Genomic DNA, 15,534 nt, shown 5'->3' on the forward strand with positions numbered 1-15,534 from the left:
TGACCTGCGAGAAGGGGCCTCTTGTTTCAGAAGGCTGCAATGGGGTGTGCAATGGGGTCACAGTTTAAGTTTAATGTCAATGGTCACGTCTCACTTATCTCTGAAGACACCCAGGGCATATGGGTCTTCAATAAGTACTGACTTGGAGCAGCTGAATAAGCAGATGAATTGCCATGCTAACACCAACGTTTGTAGCTATTTCCTCTGAAACTCCTTACAACTTTCTCCTCCACCTCCTCCTCAGGCATCCTCTTATAAACATCACTCCACAGGATTCCATTCTAGGCCCTTTTCTCCTCTCTTTTGAAACACACTCCCTGAACCACCTCATCCATTTCTCTGGCTTCCATCTATACGCTGAGGCTGTGTGCCAGTGATTCACACGGCTCTCTCACCTCCCAACCCCCATATCCAACTGGTGACTGGACACCTTTTGAACAGCATTCTCAAAATCAAACTTATCTCAAAACCTGTTTCTCCTCCAGAACTTCTGGAGAAAGTACTCAGGTACTCAAGCCACGCAACTCGGCCTCACCCTTGACTCTTTCCCTGTCCCCTCTTCCCAGCCATCAGAATCTTCTCAATTAAATGCCCTAAATATTTCTAAATTCTGTCTGCTTCTCTTTATCCCCATTGGCACCACTCAGTTTCAGGACATGTTGACCTCTCTCCTAAACACTAAAACTGCCCCCTCACAGGCTCCCTGCCTCTGATCTTGCCCTTCTTCCGTCCATTCTCCATGGTGCAAAGTGATTTCTAAAAACATAAACCCACCACTACAGTTTCTCTTAGGGAAAATTCCAGCCCCCTCAACCTGGCTCACAAAGGCTTTTAAGTGTGTTCCTCTCTCCAGCCTCACGTCTGCCACCTAACTTCTCAGTCTGCACTGGACCTCACCGAACCACCCGCAGGGCTTGCGTGCCCCTCTGTGGTACACTCTTCCCACTCCTCATCTTGCCTTGCTAATGCCTGGTTACCTGATAGGCTTCAACCTAGACATCACAAATTTCTTCAGGAAGCTTCCCTTCCACTGGGCTCCTGTCACAGAAGCATGCATTTCCCCTAGTACAGTACTAGGGGAATCACACCCCATTGCAATTGCTCATTTACTTTGTACCCTCCAATATATACATCCGTAAGTATTTGCTGACTAGGTAACAGGTACCACCCAAGTCTGCGAAAGGTGATTGGTTGCCTTGCTTGTAGAGCTCGGTCCAAGTGTTTTGCTTTGTTTTTAAACAGCTTTATTGAGATTTAGTCCACGTACCATGCAATTCACCCATTTAAAATGTGCAATTCAGTAGTGGCTTTTAGTATATTTACAGAGTTGTACAATCATCACAATCAATTTTAGAGATTTCATCAACCCCAAAAGAAACTTGGCACTCTTTAGGTATCATCCCTGGGAACTCTACATCCCCTTCCCTTTCCCGGCCCCCAGACCCCGAGGCAACCACTAACCTACTGTAACCACAGATCCTATAGATTTGCCTATTCTAGACATTTTTTTTTTTTTGGCCGCACCATGCAGCATGTGGGTCTTAGTTCCCCGACCAGGGATCGAACCCGCACCCCCTGCAGTGGAAGCGTGGACTCTTAACCACTGGACCGCCAGGGAGGTCCCTGGATGTTTCTTATAAATGAAATCAGGTTAGGTCTTCCCAACTTACCCGATTGTAAGAGTCACCTGAGAACTTCCGTGGAGATTCAAATTCAGAGGCCAGGGAATCTGTATTTTAAACACGTGCTCCAGGCAGTTCTCTATTTAATCAGGCTGCATCTGCCTTTACTGTTCCCAGCAAAAGTGGGTCAAGAAATAGCTTTTGATGAATACCGCTAAAACTTAACATGATCTGAAAATATTTTGAACATGAAAGGACAGTGTATGTTTAATGCAGAAAAAGCCTGGATACTCAAAATACTCCCCAGAGTCCCCCATGAAACATAGCTCTTCAGAATGCACTTTTACTGGGACTTCCCTGGTAGCACAATGGTTAAGAATCCGCCTGCCAATGCTCGGGGACATGGTTCAAGCCCTTGTCCAGGAAGACCCCACATGCTGTGGAGCAACTAAGCCCGTGCGCCATAACTACTGAGCCTGTGCTCTAGAGTACGTGAGCCACAACTACTGAAGCCCACGCGCCTAGAGCCCGTGCTCCGCAGCAAGAGAAGCCACCGTGATGAGAAGCTTGCACACCGCAACAGAGAGTAGCCCCTCGCTGCAACTAGAGAAAGCCTGTGCACAGCAACGAAGACCCAATGCAGCCAAAATATAAATTAATTTTTTTTAAATGCACTTTTGGGCTTTCCTGGTGGCGCAGTGGTTGAGAGTCCGCCTGCCGATGCAGGGGACGCGGGTTCATGCCCCAGTCCGGGAAGATCCCACATGCTGCGGAGCGGCTGGGCCTGTGAGCCATGGCCACTGGGCCTGTGCTCCGCAACGGAAGAGGCCACAACAGTGAGAGGCCCACGTACCGCAAAAAAAAAAAAAAATGCACTTTTACCATGGGGATCTCAAATAAGGAGTGGAATGGAAGCCTGAGCAGGGGACAATATAGGGAGGGAGAACTGAGATCAGACCAGTGGAGGCGGCAAGCAAGCTGCATCCACAGGGGCCAGAGGGGGCAGTTAGAAAGGGGCTTGTGGAGTGGCTGAGGAGTTTGGGATTTACCCCCAGAACACTGTGGAGTCATCCATGGGCTTGAAGCAGGGGAATTTTGTGATCACATCTGTGCTTTGGAAAGGTTGCTTTGGCAGTTGTGTGGAGGGAGGAAGCAGGGAGCAGTGAGGAGTCTGCGGCTGTGGTCAGAGTGACAGTGCCTGAGCCAGGTTGGAGGCAGTGGAGATAGAGAGGTTAGAGTGAAGGGATGTTCTGAAGGTAGAATGGACAGGATTTGGAGATTGATGGGATGTGGGAGATGAGAAAATGAAGCTCAGGTTCCTGGCCTGTGTGGTGGATGGGTTGTGGCATCCTTCACTGAAAAGGGGGAGCCCTAGAGAAGCAAATTGGGAGGAGAGTGACAAGGCTCATAAGGGTGGCCTGGGAGCCATCCAGGAGGAAGTGTCCAGAAAGAAGCTAGATACATAGAGCTGGGCAAGAAAAGAAGGGTGTAGGCTAGAGGCAGAACTTTGAGAGTCCTCCTTGCTTTACTGATATCCAGTGACCAATCTGTTCCTCCCACACATGCAGCTCATGCCTTTTACTTGCTTCTCCATCCTTGACTTTTACCTACTAATGCTCATGAGGTTTAGTGTCTCCAGACTAATATAAGACAAAACATAAGGCCCTTGAGGACTAGGGACATCATCTTTCTCCAGTATTACCCTAGCCTTGAGCATAGACCTGGGCATCGAGCAGTTATTCAGGTTACAGATTAATAAGTCATGATTCCAAATACCTCTGCTATCTGCTTTCCAAGTGGCTGGAATTTCCTCCATTAAAGCCCTTCCTGGGACTTCCCAGGCAGTCCAGTGGTTAAGACTCAGCGCTTCCAATGCAGAGGGCGCAGGTTCAATCCCTTGTCAGAGAACTGAGATCCTAGCTGCGTGGTGTGCACCCCCAAAATAAATAAATAATAAACTAAAATAAAATTATGTTTTTTAAAAAAAGCTCTTCCTTTGGGTTAAGGCAATAGTGTCCAACTTGCATTAAAGGGCAGACACCTTTTTACCCTTAAACAAATCACATAAAATTAGGAGAAGGGGGAGAAAATGAGGGAGCAGAGAGGCCCAGAGCCTGCCCGATAGACCTACTTTCCTCTTCCCCCTCCCAAGCAGCCCCTGAGCTAAAGCATCATGTCCAGAGGATCCCTATAAAAATGGAAATGCTACCTAACAGTGAGGAGCCCTGAGCAGCCAGTGAAAGAACAGGAAGAGAGAGGGTGGGGCTGGAAGATCTGAGTACTCATTCTGGTTTTGCCAAGTTACTGGACGACTCTGAGCAAGTCACTTCATTTCTAGAGCTTAGGACAAAACTGTGGCTGGCTCTTCAAAAAGAACTGTGAACATCAGTTGAAAGAGCAGGCATGAAGGTTTTGCAAAGTGAAAAGTGTACAGATTAAATGGAATATTTAAGGGTGATCAATGAATACCTGAAAAATGCAGGTAAGAGCAAAGAGAACAAAAGTGACCTACTTCTCAAATGTGAGATGTAGGCCCAAGCAAAGTCCTTCTTTAGACTTTAGAGAGCAGTAGTTTGAGCTGAGAGGTAAAAAATAAACAGGGTTTTTACAGGGGTCTGAAGAAAGCAGACATCAATATGGAAAAAAATTCCTGTGGTCTGGGTAGGAGATGATGTAGAAGGGCAGGTCTTTAAAATTTAGGAGAAAGCGGTTCGCCTTGGCAGCTGACATTGAAAGCTTTCCAAACATAAGGTTTAGTATCACTACACCCTAGTTCAAAGTATGGGATGACTTGCTGTCCCCCCAACACTCTTCTACCCTTTTATGTCCTTGATTATGGCTCTTCACCTTACACACCTTTGCCTCGTTAATGCCTTCTGATCCTTTAACACCCAGTTGAAATGAGATACTCCTGGGGAATGATTTGCTCCTTTATCTATGAGTTCATTTCTTCTCATTATAACAATTAACGCATTAAATGTTTTTTGGTTTTGTTTTCTAAATTTTGAGTTTAAGGGCAGGAAACACATCTTGGGTCATCTTTGTATCCCCAGTGCCTAGAAAGGGAGCTGAACATAGCTGGTACTCAATAAATCTTTGCTGAATTGGAATATATCTTACACATGTCCTCAACAGACACAGAGAAATGGGAGTGTTCAAGTGTAGCTTTACGTCTTACCCCCAAAGTGGGCAGGAAGTGTCTTGCCCATTGTTACTTAGAAAATCAGCACATCTCTCCTCCATTTGTTGATTCTCTTGCTTAATGAGTTCCAAAAAACACATAAATGATCAAGATTATTGCAAGCTTTACCTGGGGGCAATAGTGGGAGCTAAGGAAGATGTTGGAAATAGCATTGTTCTCCTGAGAATTACAGCACAAAGTACACTTTTCTTGGAAAGAATGGCTTCCAGGCCAAGGAACGCTTAGTCAGTAATTCTATTAATTAATCTAGAAAGACCATGTCCATCAGAAGGTAGATTTGGGAGTGAGGGTAGGTTACTAAGAAGCATAAAAATAAAAGAAATAATAATGATAGTTTACATTTATTGTATGATTAGTGCTGCCTAGAACTATGCCTAAAGTTTTACTTGCATTTTCTCATTCAGTCCTTAGTAAAGTACAATTATCATCCTATCTTATGGAGAAGAAACCTGCAGTTGAGTCGTTACTAATTCACCCAAGATCACACAGCTAATAAGGAGCCAAGACAAGATTCAAATGGCAGACAATCTGACTCCAGCATCACAGAGGATGATATTAAACATTTAAGTTATATAAATTACATCTCAACCTAAGGAACTGCTTACCAAAGCTTTCCAGTAATATGGCTTCCCAGGAGGCTCTCCTATAGGTGAGAATATGCCTTTTGCCAGCATGTGAGCACCCGTCCGCTTCCCAGTTTAGTCACTTGGCTTATCCATCAAGCTCCTGGGCACCTGATGAGTCCCTAAGGAAGGAATCCACTCTTGAGGCTGAGGGCCAGATCCTAGAACGTGGTGACTTCACCAGTGCCATGTGGTAAGCTGACAGCCTTCTGCTGATAATGCCCTGAACTCCTGTGGACTACAAACCTGAGATAGTCCATGGGAAGAACACTTCCTTAAATCACTTGGTGCTTTTAAGTCACAGCAGTTCTCGTTGGTGACGCAGTCTGGGATAGTACTGCAGGGAACAAACCTGTCCTTATTTTTATCATCCCAACTGTTCCACAGGCTCTCATCATATTACTTTTCCTTCTCACCTTGTTTCTATCCAGCATGAAACAGCCTATCCTGTTGGTTTGGCTTTCCGTTCCTTGGTCTTTGGGGCCAATTTCATGAAGTAGGACACATCACCATTTCCTGCAAGAAGAAAACATTTCCTTTTGTTCCTTCCTAGTGATCCTCAGCATTTTCTCAGCCATGTAAGAGCAGCATATGGGAATCTTTGTCTTCAGAGAGCAGGCTCCAAGGCCACTTGGACCCCATTCCTGGTTTCTAACTGATGCCTCAGAGGTCATATAGTTGTAATTATAGTTGATATAATATAAATATAGTAGTTGTCTTAGTCCATTCAGGCTCTGCTGTAACAAAATACCACTGACTGGGCGGCTTATAAACAGCAGATGTTTACTGTCCACAGTTCTGGAGGCTGGAAAATCTGAGGTCAAGGCACCAACATGGTCATATTCTGGTGAAGGCCCTTTTCCTGGTTCATAGCTGTGACTTCTTGCCATGTCCTCACATGGTGGAAGGGGCTAGGAGCTCTATGAAACTTCTTTTATAAGGCACTAGCCCCATTTATGAGGGTTCTGCCCTCAGGACTTAAGCACCTCCCAAAGGCCCCACTTAATAATACCATCACATCTAGCATTAGGATTTCAACATACGCATTTTGGGGAGGACACATATTCAGACCTTAGCAGTTGTAAATATAATTGTAAATACAATTGAGGGGTTTTGCCATCTAAATGCATTGCCTTGGACTTCTTTGGTGGTCCAGTGGGTAAGACTCTGTGTTCCCAATGCACGGGGCCCGGATTTCATCCCTGGTTGGGGAACTAGATCCTGTATGCATGCCACAACTAAGAGTCCGCATGCCGCAACTAAAAAGGATCCTGCCTGCCGCAACTAAGACTGGGCGCAGCCAAACTAAATAAATCAATAAATCAATACATTGCCTTATATTTAAACACATGAATGCTTTAGAGGTGTGGAGAAAAGGGAACCCTCTTGCACTGTTGATGGGAATGTAAGTTGATACAGCCACTATGGAGAACAGTATGGAGTTTCCTTAAAGAACTAAAAATAGAATTACCGTATGACCCAGCAATCCCACTACTGGGCATATACCCTGAGAAAACCATAATTCAAAAAGACACATGCACCCCAATGTTCATTGCAGCACTATTTACAATAGCCAGGTCATGGAAGCAACCTAAATGCCCATCGACAGACGAATGGATAAAGAAGATGTGGTACATAGAAACAATGGAATATTACTCAGCCATAAAAAGGAACGAAATTGGGTCATTTGTAAAGATGTGGTTGGATCTAGAGACTGTCATACAGAGTGAAGTAAGTCAGAAAGAGAAAAATAAATATCATATATTAACGCATATATGTGGAACCTAGAAAATGCTACAGATGAACTGGTTTGCCGAGCAGAAATTGAGACACAGAAGTAGAGAAAAAACATATGGACACCAAGGGGGGAAGCGGGTGTCGGGGGGAGGTTGTGGGGTGATGAATTGGGAGATTGGGATTGACATGTATACACTGATGTGGATAAAATGGATGACTAGTAAGAAAAAAAATAAATAAACATAAAGAAGACATTCTTTTTTTAAAAAATAAATTTATTTATTTATTTTTGGCTGCGTTGGGCATTTGTTGCTGCACGCGGGCTTCCTCTAGTTGCAGCGAGCGGGCGCTATTCTTCATTGTGGTGCGTGGGCTTCCCATTGCGCTGGCTTCTTTTTGTTGCGGAGCACGGGCTCTAGGTGTGCCGGCTTCAGTAGTTGTGGCTCGTGGGCTCTAGAGCGCAGGCTCAGTAGTTGTGGTGCACGGGCTTAGCTGCTCCGCGGCATGTAGGATCTTCCCGGACCAAGGCTTAAACCCATGTCCCTGCATTGGCAGGCAGATTCTTAACTGCTGCGCCACCAGGGAAGTACTAGAAGACACTCTTGAAGCTTAAAGATAAGATGGTTTGAGCAAGGTCTTAGAGAAAGCGAATTAGTCAGATTATTAAAGGTACCAGAAGGAAAAGAAGCTAAGCATTAAAGTGTAAGTCAGCTTTGTTTCCAGTACATAGTTCCTAAGTATACCAGGAGCTGTTTGGAGTGGAGGGCTGAAAAAAATGCAAATATTCCAGAGGTGTCTGGTAATTTTTCTCTAAGTTTGCCTTTTCTTTATGCTTGAGTCCTCAGGTGTACATAAGAGACTACTGGAATAATTTGGTTTCTAGAAAAAGGGATCACATGTAAATTTTCCAGATACTTCACACATTTTGAGAATAGTAAATAATCTCATAAGGCAAGTACCTATTACTAGAAATCAGAAAACTTGGGTGTTGGTGCTGAGAAACCAAATTATCCCTTTTCTTCATGTCTGTACCCAAGCAGCTGAATGTTGCTTAGAGAAAAACCGCACACTGGGCCAACTGGTTTAACTTTAAACTCATGATCACAAACTTCAAATGGGTACCCCATACCACCAAGGCAGTCCCACTAGGAAAACTGCAAGCTTTCTTTCTCTCTCCCCTGCATTTGCACCCATCTTCACCCTTGTTACCCTAATTCCCACAGTGGAAGCATCCTGTTTCTATCCAGGGTCAATCCTCCCAGTTTCCTTATATCCTCCCATGAACTTCACCCTGGTTTATGTCAAGCAAGTGAATTCCCTGGCAGGCCAGTGGTTAAGCGCTTTCACTCCTGTGGGCCTGGGTTCGATCCCTGGTCAGGGAACTAAGATCCTGCAAGCCCTGTGGCGCAGGAAAAAAAAAAAAAAAAAAGTCAAGCAAGGCTTCACTCTCCCGTATCACACTCCCAATGACAAATAAACATGCTCTAGAACCCTTTCATCTTTTAGAACATGCTCTAGAATTCTTTCATCCTCCCTTAACCCCATATCCTTCCACATTTATCCCTGAATTTCTTTGCTCCCTTCGCAGCTAAGCTTCTCTCATGTTGCCTATGTGTGCTGTCTTTATTTCCTCACTTTCCTGTTCACTCTTCAACCCATTCTAGTCAGGTCCACTCCTCTGATTTACCAACATGAATCAAGCCAAAGTCACCAATGATAATCTCGTCTTCCAAGGTGACCAATTCAATATAGCCATGTTTCTGGCCCAAGTTTACCCCTCAGCAGCACTAAACACAGTTGACCATTCCCCTCCTACCTGAATTCTTCTCTGCCCTTGGATTCCAAATTCAACACCGTGGACTTCCTTCTGTCTTCCCGGCTGTTCCTTCTCAGTCTCCTTCTCCATTACCCTATCTCTAAATGCTGGAGTGCCTAGGATTTGGCCTTGGAACTTCTCTTCACTCTTTCCTCCAAGTCAGAGGTCTTATAAACTGACAGCCCCCACGTGCGGCTTAATCAGCTCATGCAGTTTTAAAACATCTGATTTAGTTGCCAACACCTGGAGATTTTACACACAACCCCCCCCCCCAGATTTCCTTTAAAAAGAAAAAAAACAAAATATCTGTCAACATTGGGCTAACATTCTCATAATGGAACAATCAGCTCAATGGAACAGAAGCTGCCCACTTAACGCTGGGTCCGTTTGTTCTTCGTGATCTAAGGTAAGGGCGTTGAGAATACAGTCCTGAGTCAGATTACCATAAGTATCAAAGACTCTCCTCCCTGAGCCACCAGAACATCTTCCAGTCAGTCTTCTGGGAATTTTACCGCTGGTTGGGTAGAGTCCGCAGGTGCATCTCAGGGAGGTGGAGGGGCGACCGCACTGTGAGGGGCTGAAGGACCCCGCCCACAAAGAGCTCAACAGCTCTCGGGCAAAAACAAGAAATGTACGTTTTAAAATACACAATTACGCCGCTCCAAATACAGAAAGTCCTTTTAGCAAAAGACTGCTACGATCGTATAAAAGCATCAAGTCTGGTCTTCTTCTGGCCTCTCCGGGCTGAGATGGCCTGGTCACACCAGAAAGCCCTCGCCCTCTTCTCTCACACCCGGTATTAGGAGGCCCTCTTGTAGGGGGGAGAGATCCCCCAAAACCGCGGGGCAAGGACAGCCCTGCTTGCCGTGGCTCGCAGGCGCTGGATTGTTTCTGAGGAGCCGGGAGTGAGAAGGGACCCGCCCGGCCTTACCCGGTGGCGGGCTGCGGAGCTGCGCTCGGAGGGCGGGTCCGGCCCTGCTAGGGAGGAGACTGGGGCGGGGCCCCCTGCGGGGCCCCGCCCAAGAACCGCCTCAGCCCCACCGCCTAGCCCCACCGCCTAGCCCCGCGCGCGCTTCCTCCAAACACCCTCCCCCCCGACCCCCTCCCTTACGGATTCAGAGCGGGTGACTGCAGCTAAGGAACCAGGTCAACCGGGCCGGGATCCTGGACCGCCCAGAGGCGACTGCCTCCGCCCAGGAAGCCCCACCCAGCGGGAGCCCGGACCTCGGGCTCCCTAAGAACCCACGCGCGACCGGTCTAGGGCGCGTGCGGCGTGACGCGACCCGCAGCGCGTCCCGTGACGCCATCGCGCCCGCTTTTGAAAGTTGGCGCCCGGGGCCGCCTCCCATGCTGCCCTGCGCGAACCCCTCCCCTCACCTTTCCTCCCCCGCCCTCCACTCGTCGCCCGACCGGCCCCCCCACCCGTCTCTTCCCTTATCAGCACCCGCGGCCCCGGCAGCGCCGACGCAGGCGCACTGCACCGCGCCGCCGCCATTTTGTGTCCGAGTCTGTGGAGCGATTAAACCGTGCGCGGAGCTGCTTCTTTGGCGGCAGCGGCGGTGGCGGTAGCCGGTGCGGGTGCGCGGAGCTGGCTGGGGACGCCGGGTGGCCGGAGCGGTGGAGCGGCGGCGGAGCGAGCGCTGCGGGGGGTGTGGCGCGGAGGTAAGGGGGCCCCGGGTGGAGGAGGTTTCGCGGGCCGCCTCTAGGTGTCACGATGGGGCCGCTCCGGTCGGCGCTGGCTGTAGCCCGGCGCCAGCGCCGCCGCCGGGGGGTGTTTGTCTCCCTCTACCGTCCCTGCTGCGGCGCGGCCGCCGCCATTGCCCGTCGCCGCCGCGGCCCGGCCCCCCCCCCCCCACCCCGTCCGCCCGCTCGCTCGCTCGCTAGGCCTCCCTCCTACGGCGCGCTAGGCCTCCGGCGGTGGCACCGACAGAGGCCCGCGCGCTGGCGACTCCATTTTCCTTCCTTTGTCTCTGCCCTCGAGGCCAGCTCTTGGCCCGACCGATCACCCGGCCGCGGCCCGCCCTCTGCCCTCCGCCCCTCCCGTCATGGGTGGCCTCAGCCGAGAGGCGATCTCCGCTCCCCGGCTTCCGCGCCCGCCTCGCTCAAGTGTCGACACCCAGCCACCGCGCGCGCAGCCAGGTCTCCATGCAGTATGGGTGTCGGGCCCTTGCCGACGCCTCTCGGGCTGCCCATCCTCCAGCCTGCCCAGTCCCGGAACCTACCCTGCGGCCTTGCGAGCGTCCCCCGCCGCCCGGCTGCTCCGCGGTCGCTCCCAGTCCGCGCATCGCCGCCGCTGGTGTCCGTCTCCACCGAGTGGCGCAGGCGGCGCTGCTGCGGCTGCGAGTAGAGGGACCCCAGAGCTGCCGAGAGCTCCCTCTGCAAGGCTGGCTGAGCTGCTCGCGCCTCGACGCCGCCTGAGCGGGCGGGGGGATGCGCGCTCGCCGCCCCCGCCGAGCCCCACTGCGCCCCCAAACTAGCGCCCGGGCTCCTCGCCCGACCCGACCGGTGCGGCCCCCCCCCACGGTGGGCGGAAAGGACACGAGTTCCACAAGTTTTTCTCGAGCCAGGGTCGGATTCCCCTCGCAGTGATAGGAGCCTGACTTTGTGCGCTAAGAGATCTCAAAGGGATCAAAACTTAATTTCATTATGATCTCAAGTGACGTGACAGATTCCTGAATTCGGGATTATGGGCTGGCTAAATTGGTTCAGGCACTCTTGAGTTTCCGTCTCGCTTTAAAACGTCCTGACGCTAACTTACTACAGTATTTAGTACCTGATGCTTTTAGGGCTAGGCGAAGGCAGTTTTGCCCCGGGATTGTGCAACCCGATCTAAAGCGCCAGTAGGGCAGAATGAATTTATTCTTGACTCCACTGGTAATTTGCCCATATGCTGAAATATGAGGGATGATGTTGTAATTAAATCCTGGGTCACTAGTTGCAGTTGGTTTATAAATATCTACGCGTAATGTAACTACTTTTTAGTAGCTGACTTCCTGCAGCCCTGAGTTCAGCAATAAGTAAACATTCGCATATGTTGCGTCTTCCTGCTTTCTTTGAGTTTACATCAAATAGGAAAGTTAAAATTCCAGGTCCCCTTTAGGTGGCAAAAGAAGTTAAACAGGGAATGTATGTTAAATTTATTCTGTCCTTAAGTTCTCTTGCATCATTAAAAAGCTTCCTGTCGAATTGCCAGTTTTTTCTTTTTCCTCAAATATTCTAGTACCTTAATACAATATCGTGCAGCACTTGATGTATCAACTGGGGTTGCTTTGGAGAGAGGAAAGTCTTGATTAAATAGCGGGGAGGGGGAGTGGGGAGACTATGTTAAGTTTATGAGGATATTAAAACAGCCTGGTGCTAAGCAAAATTGACCGGTCTACTGTGTGTAATCTCAATCTGTAGGATTCTGCAGCAAATGCCTCCATAGGGGAGTGTTTTCAACATTACTTTTTTGAACCCTACAAAAATGTTCCTTCTCCCTCTCCTCCATAATAAAGTTGCCCTAAGTAACTAAATGCAGTAGTGTTGATGGAGCATCAGGCTTGAGAATAGAACCACGCTTAATTGTCTAAAACATTGGTCCGTTTGTGTAATTTTTGGCATTCTTGTAATTTTCAGTTTTACTTTCCTTTTGAAATTATGGATGGCAGGTGGCATGTTTTACTTATTAAAATAAGGTCCACACGGGTTAAAATCCAGCGGGTCTGTAGTTGAGTCAGGAGGAAAGCTTGTTTTCCCAGTAGCACTGTGCTCTATAGACCATGTTTTGCTTCTTGATTTCAGTTGTGCCATGTACAGCCATCAGCTTCTTGGTCTTACACATCGTTTATGTCTTTTTTTTTTTAATACTCTATTTATTTATGTATGTATGTGTATGTGTATGGCTGTGTTGGGTCTTCCTTGCTGTGCGTGGGCTTTCTCTAGTTGTCGCGACGGGGGGGCTACTCTTCGTTGCCGTGCGCAGGCTTCTCATTGTGGTGGCTTCTCTTGTTGTGTGGGCTCGGTAGTTGTGACACATGGGCTTAGTTGCTTCACGGCATGCGGGATCTTTCTGGACCAGAGCTCGAGCCCGTGTCCCCTGCATTGGCAGGTGGACTCCTAACCACCGCGCCACCAGGGAAGTCCCCTTTATGTCGTTTTAATGGTATAGATCTTGTCTACAGAGTTGCTGTCCTTTAAGATTTCCTGTATGCCAGGATTCATACTTTGTTTGTTTTGCTGCACCGTGCACCATGCGGGATCTTAGTTTCCTGACCAGAGATAGAACCCGGAGATCTAACCGGTGCCCCCTGCATTGGGAGTGCAGAGTCTTTTTTTTTTTTTTTTTAAGAGTCTTAACCACCGGACCACCAGGGAAGTCCCCTTTGTTTTTATTGGAAAACTAAGTTTACAGAGAGAATAAATTGAGGACATAAGTTTACCCAAAGAAACTTAAATCACTAGTATGAGGAAGATTACAACAGGAATGATTACCTACCTAGGAAAATACTGCTTATTTAAGAGTAGCTGGTAAACATAGGAAAATACTGCTTATTTAAGAGTAGCTGTAGGGCTTCCCTGGTGGCGCAGTGGTTGAGAGTCCGCCTGACGATGCAGAGGACGCGGGTTCGTGCCCCGGTCCGGGAAGATCCCACATTGCCACGGAGCGCCTGGGCCCGTGAGCCATGGCCGCTGAGCCTGCGCGTCCGGAGCCTGTGCTCCGCAATGGGAGAGGCCACAACAGCGAGAGTCCCGTGTACCGCAAAAAAAAAAAAAAAAAAAAGTAGCTGTAAAAGTTATCTTTAGGGATCCATTCAACCAGCTTAAAATTTAGGAGCTGTAAAAGTTATCCTTAATATGCATTCAAATTTTAAGAGCTTTAGGATTTTGCTTTAAAGGACATAGAAAAAATGAGGGCACCCACCAAGGACTTCTCTGAGTGGCTTGGGGAGTTCCTTGGGAGTGGCAGAAGCCACCTGTGGCTGACTAGGGCCCTGAGGCAGAGCCTTGCAGAGTGGTGCCTGCTGGCAGAATGTTCCTCCAGAGGCTGTTTTTTTGCTTCAGGGATGCTACTGGCATCAAATTCACTCTACATTAACTACTTTATAGGCTGTATTTCATTTTTTTAAACCAGAAACCTAGTTGACCATCTGTCTAACTTGTTTACCTATCTTGGTTTCAGACGACTAGAAGCTTTTTTGCCAAAAATTAGGTCCCTCTTCAAACAAGTAGGATTTGTCATAATTTAATGCTTTGAGAAAGAGTATACAGGTTTAGAAAGAACAATAATGGCAAGTAATGTATAACTTTGAAGACCGTGGTTCACAATTAAATGTGTAGATTTGGCATACCATATATTTTTTTTAAAACATCCCCAAACTTTCTCTAGTTGTTGTCTTCATATCTTCCCTGGAAGTACCTTTGTGCATTTTCTCAGTGTTTAGTATTTGAATGCAAAGATGTGGCATTGCATATAGACTGCTAACATATACTCCAAGAATAGTGATTTTTCCACACTTGATCTTATTTTAGTCACCCATCAGTTTTCAGGGGCATAAAATTTCATTCCTTTTGACGCACATTAGTGACAATATATGGACTCCAATACAAAAGTGTTTCGTGGACTAAATGCACTAATTCTCTTCTTATGTTGTTATAAATTGCCTTTTCAACAGAGGAGACTTTTCTTTACCTTCATCTGGTAAAGTATTATATCAGTTTAGTTTTGTGGGCTTTAGTTATGAGATGGGTTCCCTCTTAATTACCTCATATGCCAAATTCTTTGGAAATGCTTAAATTTAGCTCTTTCATTTCATTTGGGAGTTTCTCCCCCCCACCCCCTGCCACGGATAAGTACCACTCTGCCATTGCCTGAAGCCTGACAGTCCATTTATTTGTATTTTAGGGAGAGAATTGTCAAGTAACAATATGACCTAAAAGTATTTTGTTATCTGTCTAAAAAAAGATATTTCGTTGCTGTGCTTCTAGGATTTTCAAAGGTCAGTAGTGAAAGCTCCCCCCATAGTTATCTTATTACATGAAAAATACAGTCTTTACTTGTGGTTTAAACTAACTTAATCAGTAAAACCACTACTTGCTGAAGATAAGGAAATAAACTGTTAAAGGAGTATAACTGCATCTGTAAGAATTAATTTTTTGGTAGTTTAACTGTATTTACATTATTTGGTTGCAAGGTCACAATGGGGTGCTATTTTGATAATCAGAAACTTCAGTTCTTTATATATTTAGCAAATGTTTAAAAAAATAAGTAAAGGGGGCTTCCCTGGTGGTGCAGTGGTTGAGTGTCTGCCTACCGATGCAGGGGACACGGGTTCGTGCCCCGGTCCGGGAAGATCCCACATGCCGCAGAGCGGCTGGGCCTGTGAGCCATGGCCACTGAGCCTGCGCGTCCGGAGCCTGTGCACAGCAACGGGAGAGGCCACAACAGTGAGAGGCCCGCGTACTGTAAAAAATTAAAATTTAAAAAAAAATAAGTGAAGGTTTTATTATTGACTTGATAGACATTTACAGCATGTCAATTAGTAATGTGACATT

The 15,534-nt window shown here is 47.4% G+C and overlaps 1 protein-coding gene across 4 annotated transcripts in view; it reads left to right on the forward strand.

The window, feature by feature from the left end:
- The first annotated feature begins 10,527 nt into the window (after positions 1–10,527).
- The window catches only part of CTCF (CCCTC-binding factor), a 47,596-nt gene continuing 42,589 nt past the window's right edge, over positions 10,528–15,534 (forward strand). For 3 of the 4 annotated variants that reach the window (XM_022583458.3, XM_022583457.3, XM_022583459.3), the window contains exon 1: positions 10,529–10,662. The gene's annotated coding sequence lies outside the window, so the exon portion shown is untranslated. Of the gene's footprint in view, positions 10,663–15,534 lie in introns of all 4 variants that reach the window. The other variant, XM_089903217.1, reaches the window with a different exon arrangement.

Source organism: Delphinapterus leucas, chromosome 20 (assembly GCF_059928025.1).
Source record: "Delphinapterus leucas isolate spDelLeu-1000000601 "Yukka" chromosome 20, BTC_Dleu_Yukka2, whole genome shotgun sequence".
NCBI lineage: Eukaryota > Metazoa > Chordata > Mammalia > Artiodactyla > Monodontidae > Delphinapterus > Delphinapterus leucas.